The sequence below is a fragment of the Jaculus jaculus genome, chromosome 3, assembly GCF_020740685.1.
Source record: "Jaculus jaculus isolate mJacJac1 chromosome 3, mJacJac1.mat.Y.cur, whole genome shotgun sequence".
Taxonomy (NCBI): domain Eukaryota; kingdom Metazoa; phylum Chordata; class Mammalia; order Rodentia; family Dipodidae; genus Jaculus; species Jaculus jaculus.
Genome location: NC_059104.1, coordinates 88071616 through 88086457, shown reverse-complemented (window position 1 = coordinate 88086457; position 14842 = coordinate 88071616). Strand labels below are relative to the sequence as shown.

The window sequence follows — 14842 nt, the reverse complement described above, 5'->3', positions numbered from 1 at the left end:
AAAATATCAATCTCTTTGTATATCTCCATCAGACCTCTTGGGTGACCCAAGTACATTATCAACAAGCAGTAGTAGTTTCAAAAGTATCTTCCCCCCCCCCCCAGGTACTTCTCAACAGTGACCTTAAAATAGTAAATAGTATTGAAAATTTGAGTGTTATCATTTAAGCTTTGCTGTTTCTTTCAGGGTACAAGTAAAGTAGCTTCAGTATAACTCTTAAGGTCTCTAGGATTTTCAGAATGGAAAATGAGCAATGGCTTTACTATAAATTCACTGTGAGTATAAGCCCCTAAGAAGATAATCATCCTGTCCTTCGAAGCTTTGTGACTATGCATTGACTTCTCCTTTTTATCTGTAAGAGTTCTGGATAGCATCTATGAGTAGAGAAGTGTTTCATCTGCATTTAAAACCTGGTGTTGCTGGGTACGGTGGTGCATACGTTTAATCCGAGCACTCAGGAGGTAGAGGTAGGAGGATCCCCATGATTTTTTTTTAATTATTTTTATTTTTTATTTATTTGAGAGTGACAGACGCAGAGAGAAGGACAGATAGAGGGAGAGAGAGAGAATGGGCGCGCCAGGGCTTCCAGCCTCTGCAAACGAACTCCAGACGCGTGCGCCCCCTTGTGCATCTGGCTAACGTGGGACCTGGGGAACCAAGCCTCGAACGGGGGTCCTTTGGCTTCACAGGCAAGCATTTAACCACTAAGCCATCTCTCCAGCCCGGAAATAGATTTTTTTTTAATTTAATTTATTAGTTTTCTTTTCAGCAAATGCAGGCAGTTTGGTACCATTGTTTAGGTTCATCTATGATCTACCCCCTCCCATTGGACCTTCCTTGTTGATGTAAGTGGGTCGTGCATTGTGGAGTTAGCCCCCAGTTATTGGTATGATAAATGTCTGCAAATCATGACCCAACATGTGACTCTGACATTCTTTCCGCCCCCTCTTCCACAAAATTTCCCTGAGCCATGTTGGTTTCATTTTTGGTCTGCTTCAGTGCTGAGGTGTTGGGGGCCTCTGAGGCTCTGGCTCTCTGATTTGATAGAAGTTGATTTTTCTCTGTGTTGGTCTCCTTCCACTTTGTGCTGGTATCCAGTTCACAGGAAAACATCACCCTTGCTTGTTTCGCCAATTGTCCTTAGTTTCAGTTGGGACCCTTTTGAGGTATGTTGGGGCAGCGCTCTCCTTAGGATCTGCATCTATCTGAAAAAGAGAAGCAGATTCTCCAACGGAGAGTAAGTTAGCACCCGGAAAATTGAGATAACACTTACTTTTTTGATAGACAGTTTGATAGGTGTAGGCCCTCTTGTACCCCATGATTGATGGTACCTTGATATTGTAGAGTGGGCTTGTGTTTGGGTATGGTTCTGACTTGTTTCCCAGCTCCAGCTATGGGTGTAGTACCACTGAGTGGATCAGTTAGCCAAATCAAGAGCAATTGGTTCCTCACCATGGCTGTGTGCCACTATTGCACTTGTGTGGGCATCACATCAGGTTATTTGTTGCTAATTAGGATAGACAATGAGTTGCTTGGACAGATCTTGGTCATTTCCCCCAGTCGCCCATGTAGCACCTTCTGGCACGAGACACGCTGACTATCTGGGGACTGACTCTCTCCTGGCTTCCAGCCATGGCATTCCATTTTACGTGTCAGCTGCGTATGGAGTCTTCAGCAATAGGGTTTTACCACTGGCCTTTGGTGGGTCATCAAGTACTCTGACAGAAGTCTGTCATTGTTTTGGGAAACCTTGTAGGTTTCTCTGATCAAAAGCTCATTGTGGATGGTAGGCCCAAGCTGGAAGTGGGAGTTACAGGTCAGTGTCCACTAAGAAATTGAGGAAAAACATAACTAATATACAAGAGTTAGAGAGGAGAGAGATAAAGGGGAGAGGGGGAGAGGGAGGGAGGGAAGATGTAGAAGATTTAGGTTAGTCTTGATCCTACCCTCTCCAGTGTCTTGTGGTTCAGGTGTTTCCTGTAAGGGACTAGTGAAGGTTCAGCTATTTGGTCTGTCTTTTAGGAAGTAGAATTTTATGGCACCATTGCCGTTTGGGTCCAGATTACTGTTTTCCACCCTTCAATGTCCTCCCCGCCCTCCCGTCCATCCTATTGTCTAGTCCATGAGGTGCTTGCTTGGTATGTAAGGTATCTTGGGTAGATTCAGGTTAGGTGTTGTAAATGAGTGAGACTATGTGTTGATTTTTTTTCTGTGATTGGGTAAGTTTGCTGAGAATGATCTGTTCCAGGTTCAACCATTTTTCCTCAAATTTCTTTGTGTCGTTTTTTCTTACTGCTGTATAGAATTCCATTGTGTAGATATACCACATCTTTGTTATCCATTCTTCTAATGATGGACATCTGGGTTGATTCCAGCTTTTAGCTATTACGAATTGAGCCGCTACAAACATGGTTGAGCAAATCTCTTTGGCCTTTGGTTTGAAGGTTTTAGGGTAGATGCCCAGTAAGGGTATAACTGGGTCTGTTGGTATTTCTATAGTCAGCTTTTTCAGGAGTCTCCATATTGCTTTCCAAAGTGGTTGTACCATCCTGCAATCCCACCAACAGTGAATGAGTGTCCCTGCTTCTCCACATCCTCGCCAGCATTTATTTTCATTAGACTTTTTGATGTTGGCTATCCTTATTGGGGTTAGGTGGAATCTCATAGTTGTTTTAATTTGCATTTCTCTGATGATTAGGGAGGATGAACATTTTCTTAAGTGTGTGTTTGCCATTTGTATATCTTCCTCTGTGAATTGCCTGTTCAACTCTGTGCCCCATTTTGTGAGTGGGGTATTTGTCTTCTTATTGCTTAGACTTTTGAGTTCTTTGTAAATTCTAGAGATAAGGCCTCTATCAGTTGGATAACCTGCAAATATTTTCTCCCATTCTGTGGGTATTCTATTGGCTTTGCTTATTATATGGTTCTCTGTAAAGAAACTCTTCAGCTTCATATGATCCCATTGGTTGAGTGACTTTAAGAACGTGAACCACTGGGGTTTTGTTCAGGAAGTCTTTTTCCATTCCTATATCATGGAAAGTACTTCCTAAATTTTCTTCCAGTACTATTCGAGTTTCTGATCTTATGTTGAGGTCTTTGATCCATTTGGATTTGAGTGTAGTACATGGTGAAATGTGTGGGTCAAGTTTTAGTTTCCTGCATGTGGTTATCCAGTTTGTCCAGCAGCATTGTTGAAGATGCTATCTTTTTTCCAGTCTATATTGTTTGGGCCTTTGTCGAATATCAAGTAGCTATAGCTGCTTGGCCCAAAATCCGGGTCCTCAAGTCTATTCCATTGGTCTATACTCCTGTTTATATGCCAGTACCATGCTGTTTTTATTACTATGGCTTTGTAATATAGCTTTAGATCAAGTATGGTGATGCCACCAAAGGTATTTCTTTTGCTGAGGATATGTTTGGATATGCAAGGCCTTCTCCCTTTCCATATGAAATTTGAGATCATTTTTTCTGTCTCTGTGAAGAACATTGTAGGGATTTTAATTGGAATTGCGTTAAATATATATATTGCCTTTGGTAGGATTGCCATCTTCACAATGTTAATTCTGCCTATCCAGGAGCATGGGAGGTCTTTCCATCTTCTCAAGTTCTCCTCAATTTCTTTTTTGAGAGTTTTTATATTTTCATTATATAGATCTTTTACTTCCTTGGTTAATGTTATTCCAAGGTATTTTATTTTTTTTGTTGCTATTGAAAATGGGACTATGTCCTTTTATTTCTTTTTCTGTGTCTTTGTCATTTGCATTCAGAAATGCTACCGGTTTTTGTGCATTGATTTTGTATCCTGCTACTTTGCTATAAGAGTTAATCACCGTCAGGAGTTTTGGGATGGAGTCTCTCGGGTCTCTTACATCTATAATCATGTCATCAGCGAATAGAGCTAACTTAACTTCTTCCTTTCCAAATTGTATCCCTTTTATTTCCTTCTCCTGTCTTATTGCTTGGGCTAGGACTTCCAGAACTATATTGAAAAGCAGAGATGAGAGAGGACATCCCTGTCTTGTTCCTGATCTCAAGGGGAATTCCTCCAGTCTCTCTCCATTAAGTATTATTTGGGCCTTCGGAGCTTTGTATATTGCCTTTATTATGTTAAGTATTATTTGGGCCTTTGGAGCTTTGTATATTGCCTTTATTATGTTATGTGAACCGGCCATGCCGATTCTCTCCAATGTTTTGATTATGAAGTGATGTTGTATCTTGTCAAAGGCCTTTTCTGCATCTATTGAAATGATTATGTGGTTTTTATGTTTAAGCTTGTTTATGTGGTGTATTACATTGACAGATTTTCGTATATTGAACCACCCTTGTATTCCTGGGATAAATCCCACTTGGTCAAGGTAGATAATGCTTTTGATATGTTGTTGGATTCGGTTTGCGAGTATTTTGTTGAGGATCTTTGCATATATGTTCATTAGGGAAATAGGCCAGTAGTTTTCTTTTCTTGTGGCCTCTCTGCCTGGTTTTGGGATTAGGGTGATACTAGCTTTATAGAAGGAGTTGGGTAGCTTTCCCTGTTCTTCAATTGTGTGGCACAATTTTAGAAAGATTGGTTTGAGTTCTTCCATGAAGGGTTGATAAAATTCGAATGGTAATCCATCTGGTCCTGGACTCTTCTTTTTTGGTAGGTTTTTTATTACTTTTTCAATCTCCGTGAGTGTGATGGGTTCATTGAGGTGATTAATCTGCTCTGAGTTTAGCTTTGGTAGATGATATGCATCCAGGAATTTATCTATCTCCTCCACATTTTCCAGTTTTGTGGAGTAGAGGTTTTTGAAATAAGTCCTGATGATTCTGCCGATTTCACTTATGTCTGTTATGATCTCTCCTTTTTCATTTTGAATTTTGTTAATTTGGAGTCTTTCCTTTTTTTGCTTGATCAAATTGGCCAGAGGTTTGTCAATCTTGTTTACTTTTTCAAAGAACCAGCTCTTTGTTTTTTCAACATTATTATTATTTCCTTGGTTTCCAATTCATTAATTTCTGCTCTGATTTTAATTATTTCTTTCCTTCTGGTGCTCTTTGGGTTGGATTTTTCTTGGTTTTCCAATGCCTTTAGGTAGATGGTTAGGCTATTGATTTGGGATCTTTCTGTCTTTTTTATGAAGGCATTGAGTGCTATGAATTTTCCCCTGAGGACTGCCTTCATTGTGTCCCATAAGTTTTGGTATGATGTGTTCTCATTGTCATTCAATTCCAGGAATTTTGCAATTTCATTTTTTATTTCATCCCCTATCCATTTATTGTGTAAGAGTGTGCTATTCAGTTTCCAGTTGCCGTTGGGGTTCTTGTTGGTTTTTTTGTTTTTGATTTCTAAGAATATAGCATTATGATCTGATATCATGCAGGGAATTATGTCGATTTTCCTAAATATGTGGAGGCAGTCTTTGTGACCCAGTATATGGTCTATTTTAGAGAATGTTCCATGGGCTGCTGAGAAGAATGTGTAGTCTGTGGATTTGGGATGGAAAGTTCTATAGATGTCTGTTAGGTCTAAGTGCTCTGTGGTTTTGTTGAGCTCTCTTACTTCCCTGTTGAGCTTCTGTTTGGATGATCTGTCTATTACTGATAATGGTGTGTCCCCAGCTATGATGGTGTTGGTGGTTATTTCTGTTTTATTGTCAAGTAGGTTTTGTTTTATGAACTGTGGTGCCACTGTGTTTGGTGCATACAGATTTATGATTATAATATCCTCTTGATGGATTGTTCCCTTTATAAATAGGAAGTAGCCTTCTTTGTCTTTTTTGATTGTTTTTGGTTTGAAGTCAATTTTATCTAATATTTATATAACTACACCTGCTTGTTTCTTATTCCCATTTGCTTGAAATATTGTTTTCCACCCTTTCACCCTGAGGAGGTTTCTGTCTTTAGTGGTAAGGTGGGTTTCTTGAAGGCAGCAGATTGAGGGGTCTAATTTTTTGATCCACCCTGTTAGCTTGTGTCTCTTGATGGGTGAATTAAGGCCATTAATATTTAGGGTGATGACTGTGAGATTTGATTTGATCCCTTCCATGTTGTGGTGGTAGAGGTGTGTTGGCATTTCCATGGAATTTAAAATTTTTTCTGTCTACTCTGGGTTTGGTTGCTGTGATCTGCTTCCTGTAGGTATTTGTGTTTGTTTATTTGTTTCTTCTCTGTGGAAAATTTCCTGGAATACTTTCTGTAGGTTTGGTTTTGTGTTCATATAATTGTAAAGCTGAGTTTTGTCATGGAAAGTTTTTCTTTCACCATCTATTATAAGGGAGACTTTTGCCAGGTAGAGTAGTTTGGGTTAGAAGCCATAGTTTCTTAGAGTTTGGAGAGTTTCATTCCAGGCCCTTCTAGCTTTCAGGGTTTCCATTGAGAAGTCTGAAGTAATTCTGATGGGGTTTTCTTTGAAAGTGGTGTGCTGTTTTTCCCTAACTGCTTTTAGAATTTTTTCTTTGGTGTCAGTGTTTAGAGTCTTAATGATAATATGTCTTGGGGAGTTTCTCCTTTGGTCTAATCGGTTAGGAGTTCTGTTTGCTTCTTGTATCTTGATGAGCCTTTCTTTTAAGAGACAGGGGAAGTTTTTTTCAATTATTGTGTTAAATAAGTTCTCCATGCCTTTGGTCTGAAATTCTTCTCCTTCTGGTATTCTAGTGATTCTGATATTAGGATGTTTAAGTGTATCCCACAATTCTCTCATGTTCTGTTCACAGGAACTTTTGAACTTACTGAAATTTTTGGACTCTCAAACTGTTTCTTCCATCCTGTCTTCCAGAACAGAGTTTCTATCTTCCACTTCGCTGACTCTATTCTTGAGAGCCTCTAGCGAGTTTTGGACTTGTTCAATTAAGTTTGCATTTTCTACTACTTTCCTATGTATCACTTCCATCGCTCTGTCCAGCTCCCTTTTTGCCTCATTTTCTGATTTTCTTGATGATTCTTGGAAATCATCCTTGCATTTCTTTATGTTTTCATTTAGTGTGGCCAGCTGATTTTTAAGGTCCTCTTTTTTTTCACTCTCCCTCAACTCTCTTAGCTCTCTTTGAATTCCTTCCAGTGTCTTATCATATTGCTCTAGCTTAGTGATGGTAGCATCCACACAATTATCTGTCCTTTGTAGCTTTCCTGCCAGTTCTAGCAGTAGGTTGGTCAGGGTTGCATTGCTCATAGCTTCCACTTGATGTTCTGATCCTAAACACTCTTCTATGTTTTGGTTAGATGTAATCCTTGTTGGACTGGGTGATCTGTCTGTATTTTCCTGCATTTTATTTTTCATGTTATTTCTTTTGCACTGTGGTCTACCCATGTCAGTGTATGGGCAGGTAGGTGGGTGGAGCAGACTGGGATCTAGCTTAATGAGAATCCAAGGCAGCCTGGGGCAGTTGCAAGCAGCTTGGGTTTTTGCTCTCTCTTGCCAAAGCCACCTATCTATAGCCTGACAGGGGCTCCAAAGTTGCCTGAATTCTCACCCAGTAATGCACCAAAGCTGCCTGCCTTTGAGCTTGAAAGGGGATTGAGGTAGCAAGCCCTGAAGCTGCCCAAAATCTGGCTGGGAACACTGGGACCTGCAAACAGTCTGCGCTCTCCCACCTCAGGGGAGTGGGGGGTGGGTGGCGATGGACAGGTAGGGGATGGCACCTGAGCTGGCGCTAGTGACTCAGTGTGGCGCAGGGGTGTGTACTTCCCTGTTTTTCCCCACTCTGTGCCCTCCCACTGGTAAAAAGTCCCTGATAGCCCTTAAATACTTGCCTTTCTTTCCCTGGTATCTGGAGTGCAGCTAGGCGGTCGCCATCTTGGCCGGAAGCCTCCCCATGAGTTTGACTCCACCCTGAGACTATATAGTGAATTCAGCCTGGACTACAGTGAAACCCTACCTCGAAAAATAAAAACAAATAAAAACAATAAATAAATGAATAAAACTGTTGTTAGGGGCCTGGAGAGATGGCTTAGCAGTTTAGGCATTTGCCTGCAAAGCCAAAGAACCTTGGTTCAATTCCTCAGGACCCACATAAGCCAGATGCACAAGGTGGTGCATGCATCTGGAGTTCATTTGCAATGGCTGGAGGTCCTGGTGCACCCATTCTCCCTCCCTCCCTCTCCCTCCCTCCCTCTCTCTCTCTCTCTCTCTCTCTCTCTCTCTCTCTCTCTCTCTCTCTCTCTCGTGTGTGTGTGTGTGTGTGTGTGTGTGTGTTTGCCTCTTTCCCTCTCTTGCTCTCTCAAATAAATAAATAGATAAAATTTAAAAAAACTGTTGTTGGTATAGCCACTTTTATCTGCTGACTGGATCCTCAGGATAACTTGTTCAGCTTCTGTGTTGTCAGTTTACTTACGGATATGGGCTTAGTTTTTAAACCTTATGAACCAGTAACCTCTACTAGTTTCACAATGTTTCGATAGCTTCCTCACCTCTCAGCTTTCATAGAACTAAAGACAGAAAGATACTCGTTCTGAGCTAGGCGTAGGCTTAATTGGAATGTTGTGGTTGGTTTGATTTTCTTTTCAGGCCAGTGAAAATGTCTCTATATCAGCAATTAAGCCATTTCACTTTCTTATTATTCATGTGTTCACTGGAATAGCGCTACTAATTAGCTTCAAGAACTTTTCCTTTGCATTTATAATTTAGCAGTTGGCACAAGGGGCCTTTCAGTGTGTCTCAACTCTTGGCATATCTTTTATAGTGATTAATCATTTTGAGCTTTTCATTTAAAGTGAGAGACATTTGATTGTTCTTTTTACCTAAATACCTAGAATAAATTGACTTAATTTCAATATTGTTGTTTGTTGGGATTAGAGAAGGCTTTGTACAAGGAGTGATGAAAATAGCTGGTCTGTGGAGGACACAGAACATGTAAAAAATTTATTGATTAAATTTTCCATAAACTTAATGGATGCTGTTCATTACATCCTGAAACAGTTATAGTAGTAACATTAGAGATTGCTGATCATTTACTGCCATAATAGATATAGTAATAATGAAGACATCTGAAATATTCAAGAACGATTAATGTGTGATACACAGACACAAAGTCAACATATGCTATTGAAAAAATGGCACTGGTACACTTGTTTGATACAGGGTTGCCACATACCTTTGGTTCCCTATTTAAAAGAACTGCAAAGCATGATTAACTATCAAGCAAGATAATCTGGTAATGGAATCATGCAGTGCGTACTCATTTGTTCCCTGTTTTACTAAATTGCATTGTTTTCGTTTCTGTTCTTGTTATGTAAAAGATTCATAGTAAGAGTTCATTTGTTTTTATTGTTAGATAGTATTCTATTGTGTGGATATACATAACTTCTTTATTTGTCCATTGATGGACACTTGGGTTATTTCTAATTCTTGGCCATAAATAAAGGTCTGGTGAAATGTGTATACAAGCCTTTGTATTGGCATACTTACTTTTTCTCTTGGCTAAATATCTGTGAATAGAATGGCTACATTGTTTGACACATATATATTTCAGTCTTAAAAAGAAGCTGCCAACTGTGTGTAGTAGTACACACCTTTAATCCCAGCACTTGGGAGGTAGAGGTAGGAAGATTGCTGTGAGTTCTAGGCCAGTGTGGGACTTCAGAGTGAGTTCCAAGTAAGACTGGGTTAGGGTGAGAAGCTACTTCGAAGAACCAAAAAGAAAGCTGTCACTTTATATTTCTATTATATTTCTACTAGCAGTGTGTGGAGATTCTTTTACATCTTCATCAACGCATGTCATGATCATCTTTATAATTTTTGCTGTTTGGCATATAGTGGTACCACAGTGGTTTTAGTTTACATTTTCCTGGATATCTGGTAATGTTGAGCATCGTGTGTGTGTGTGTGTGTGTGTGTGTGTGTGCGCGCGCGCGCATGCGTGTGTGTGTTGTGTAAGTGCATTCCACAATACCCATGTGGACGTCAGAGGTCCTAGGCTTCCACCTTATTTAGAGGCAGGGTATCTCTTTTTCTTGTTTTTCACTGCTATGCTCCCCAGGCCAGCTGGTCCAAGAGCTTCTATGAAATTTTTCTGCCTCTGTCTCTGTCTCTGCCTCTGCCTCCTAGCATTTCATCAGTATGCTTGGATTTCAGAAACCTGCCACAGCTTATGGCAGGGGGTTACATGGGGTATGGGGACCCAAACACAGGTACTCAGGCTTAAGCAGCAAGTGCTTTTACACACTGAGCTTCCGAGTATGTGTGTATGTGTGTGTTGTAAGTAGGAAAGATTTATTTTGCTTCACACTCTCAATATTTCCGTCCACAGTCCTTGGTTCTATTGATTTCGGAGCCCATGGCAGCATGTAGAAGAAGCTAATTACTTCATGACAAACTAGAAGTGCAGACAGTATAGAAAGGGGCCCAGAAGATAGATCTCCCAAAGTAACACTCCCTTGACCTAGGTCATCTATTTTCATACCTCCTAAAGTTTATAGACTCTCCCCAATAAAAGCAGTATCAGCTCAGGACCAAGTGTTCAGCAAATGAGTCTATGGGTAATATTTCATATTCAAACCATAGTATTCTGCCCCATGCCCCCAAAGGCTCATGATGTCTTATAATGTAAAATGCATTTAGTCTATCTCCAAGAGTCCCCAAAGTATTCATTTCCAAAATTGTTTAAAAGCCTAAATCCAAACTCTCTATTAAGACCCAAGGCATTCTTGAGCTGTGAGTCTCTGTAGAAATCAAAAATAAAGTTTTATACTTCCAAGATACTATGGTCCAAAATGAACATTCCCATTCTTAAAGGGAAGAATCAGAACTGCAAGGAAGAACAGACTAAAAGCAAGACTGAAACCCAGTAGAGCAAGTACTGAATCCAGTTCTATGACATACAACCTGGAGGTCCATGGTGGCATGATGGGTTCTGGCAGCCTTGTCAGTTGCCATGTAGCCTCTGTCCTGGACTGGGTCTGCTCTTTGCCTTTGGTCTTTCTCTGTAATGTTCTACGTTTCTGCTTTCTCCAACATCTTACTGTCTCCATTGAAGTTGAAGCTCACCTTCTGTGATGGTTTGACTGTGAATGTATGGTCCCTATAGCCTGAGGTATTTTTTAAATATTTATTTATTTATTAGAGAGGCAGACAGACAGACAGAGGACAGAAAGACAGAGGAAGAGGCAGGTAGAGAGACAGTGGGGCACCAGGGTCTCTGGCCATGACCAGCGAAGTCCAGACTCATGTGCCATCATGTGCATCTGGCTTACGTGGGTACTGGGGAAATGAAACCTGCTTCCTTAGGCTTCATAGGCAAGCAACTTAACTACTAAGTCATCTTTCTAGCCCAGCCTGAGGTATTTTTAATTAAACTTGCTAAGTTTCTTGTAGCCTGCTAGGGGGGTTGTCACTGGCAGTGGATCTTAGGTCTAGCCCTGAGGTGTGCTCAGAGCATTTGGAGCTCTGGCTATTTGATGGTGTCTCTGCTTGGATCTGTGGAAGTGAGCCAGCATCTTCCACCACTGTTAGTATTCCCCTGGATTCTGTAAACCTGAAATAAACCCCTTTCTCCCATAAGCTGCTTCTGGTCAGATGTTTGTCTAGCAATGAGAAGTTGACTACAACACCTTCCCAAGTTCACAGATTGCCCTCTTAGGGACTAATTGCAGAGACCCTGCCCCTGCTGCACATTACCTATACACCCAGGTTTTCTTTTGAAATCTGATTGGAAGGGGCTTGAGAGGTGGCTCAGAGGTTACTTGTGCTTACTTGCAAAGCCTGGGTTTGATTTCCTGGTCACCCGCATAAAGCCATACCCACAAAGTGGTACATACATTTGGAGTTCGTGTCCCAGGATATGAACAAAATACAGACAAATTCTTTTCAACATATAAAGTATCTCAATTTTAGTACCCAGTGCAGTCCTTATTTCTACCTAGGATCTTATGAGTACTTTTTTACTCCTGTTTTTTTGATTTTATATGTATGTATGTGTGTATATATATATATATATGGTATTTTGGTCATGTGTACTCCACATTACCCTCCTTTATGTCCTTCAGTCCCACTGTATTCTCATCAGTTATCAATGGCTATACCACAGAAGAGAATGACTGTACTCCCCCAGCAACCCTTAACTGTCACTAATGAGCACAGTTTTTACTGCCCTCATTTCTGTCAGATTCTGACCATCTGAGCTTCCATCAGTGTTGTTCATTAAGCTCTGCTTACAGCATTCTAGATTTCCTATAGCCCACATCTCCAGAAATTTTCAAATGTTTCACACAAACTAGTTCTAAAAACTTTACTACATGATCAGGCTTTGTCACAGTGTCTGAGCAGGTTTTCTATGTTTGTTAGACTTATTGCTGCTATGAACAAATGCCTGATATAAGCATATAAGGGGTTTCAGATGCTCAGCCCTGGGTAACTTGACTGTGTTCTGGGGCTTGTAGTGAAACAGAACCTCATAGTGGCAGTAGTGTATCCAGGAGAAGGCCAAAATAAGTAGTTGGACCTTTCTTTTGTCAAATCTATCTCTGTCTTTTACCATGGAATATGTAATATGAGCACTGACAGGGTTAGATATAGGCATAATATCTTGATATTTGTTTTCTTTTTATTTTGAGTTATAGTTACTTTTGCATTGCTGGAAAAAAACACCCAACCAGAGGCAGCTGATGAGAAGAAAGGGTTTATTTTGGCTTGCAGTTTCAAGAGGAAGCTTCATGATGGCAGGGGAAAGCATACAAACAGAGGCGAGATATCACACCTTTAGACAGCAGATTGCAAGTAGCAGCAAGAATGAGCTGATTGATTTCACCACATTCCATCCCTGGACTCCATAAACTCATGACAATCTCAATGTAAAATATATTTAGTCCAACTTTAAATCTCTTTTTGTTGTTGTTGTTTTGTTTTTATCAATCCCAACACTGTTTCAAAGTTCAAAGTCCAAGGTCTCATCTGAGACTTGCCTATTAACTATGAGCCTGTGAAATTAAAACACAAGTTAAGGAGCTGAAGAGATTGCTCAGTGGTTAAGGCACTTGCCTGTAAAGCCTAATGATCCAGATTCAGTTCCCCATATGTCCACCTAAAGCCAGATGCTCAAAGTAATGCATGCATCTGGAGTTCATCTGCAGTGGTAGGAGGCCCTCACATGCCTATTCAATGTCTCTCCTCTCTCTCTACTTGTAAATAAATAAATATGTTAGAAAACCACAAGTTAAATGCACATAATGGCACAGAGTAAATATTCTTACTACAAATGAAGGTGTGGCAAGAAAAGATTGAACTAATGCAGAATCTAAAACAAATAAAGTGAGCCGTGTGTGGTGGTGCACGCCTTTAATCCCAGCTCTCGGGAGGCAGAGGTAGGAGGATCACTGTTAGTTCGAGGCCAGCCTGAGACTCCATAGTGAAATCTGGGTCAGCCCGAGCTACAGTGAGACCCTACCTTGAAAAATAAAAAAATAAAATAAAACAAATAGAGCAAATAACAAATCCTGCAGCTCCATGTCTGTCTGGCATCTGGATCCTGTATTAAAGTCCTTTGAGTTACAAATTCTGCTCCTCTACCTGGGCTGCTTACATCTTGGGCATGGGGGGTGGCAAGTATCCATCCTAAGCCAGCAGCACTCTGATGGCTAGTAGTCCTGGAATCTAAAAAACAACTGTTTTGCAAATCCAAAAACCTGATCTTTCCTGAGCATTTGTTATAATCCCATATTATCAGGTGGGCTACTACCAAGTGATAATCTGGGGGAGGGAGGGATTAATGCTAACTTTGAAGTGCAGGACATTCTTTCAGCATTCTTCCTTCAGGTCCCTACCTTTAAGAGTCATTGTTCTTTTTACTGTCACAGTGCAGAATTGCTAGCCCAATCCTCAGTGGTGGTAATCTCTCAAATAATTGCAGTTGAACTTGGCTGCTATGGCCAGCCCAAAAGTTCCATTTCTTTATTGCCATATCCTGTTGTTCATACCAGTCCATTTCTTCTAAAGTCAGCAGTGCTCAAGTTTTCAGGACGCATGAAGAACAGCATGCCTCTTACATAACTGCCTTTAACCTACTTCTGACAGTTTTCTTTCCCTGATAAGCCAGGCCTCACAATCCACAGTCCTTTTCTGGATTTCAGTCTTTCAACTCTCACAAGAATGGTTCATCAGGTTCTGCTTAGATTACTACGAGGCATCTCTTACTCCAAAGTTTCATATCCTTCCATATTCCTCCCATAAATCAGTTCTAAAAGGCACACAATTAGGTTTATAGCAACAACAACTTCACTTCTGGTACTAGTTTTCTGTTGCAGTTACCCTTCAGGTTGCTGGGACAAAACACCCAACTAGAGGCAGCTCTTGGGAATAAAGGGTTTACTTTGGCATACAGTCTTGAGGAGAGGAGTCATAATGGCAGGGGAAAGCATGGCACAGTCAGAGGCTGGACATCACTCCTTGAGGCAGCAGGTGATAAATAGCAAGAGAGTGAGCTGAACTGTGGCAAGGGGGAGCTAATCCCAAAGCCCACTCCCAGTAACTTGCCCTGTCCAGACCAGGCATTCAAAGTACATGATCCTGTGGGGGACATCTGACTCAGACTACCCCACCTTACAGTAATATCTTTTTTTTTTTTTTAATTTTTTTTTTTTAATTTATTTGAGAGCGACAGACACAGAGAGAAAGACAGATAGAGGGAGAGAGAGAGAATGGGCGCGCCAGGGCTTCCAGCCTCTGCAAACGAACTCCAGACGCGTGCGCCCCCTTGTGCATCTGGCTAACGTGGGACCTGGGGAACCGAGCCTCGAACCGGGGTCCTTAGGCTTCATAGGCAAGCGCTTAACCACTAAGCCATCTCTCCAGCCCATCTTTTTTAATTAAATTACTGGGTTTATTTCACATGTAATATTTTTTGTTTCTCTGCCATTTCCATGTCTGACCACT

General features: G+C 40.8%; 1 protein-coding gene across 5 annotated transcripts in view; it reads left to right on the top strand.

The window, feature by feature from the left end:
- Ccdc15 (coiled-coil domain containing 15) overlaps nucleotides 1–14842 on the top strand; it is a 154737-nt gene that overhangs the window by 112679 nt on the left and 27216 nt on the right. The gene's annotated exons all lie outside the window — the stretch shown is intronic.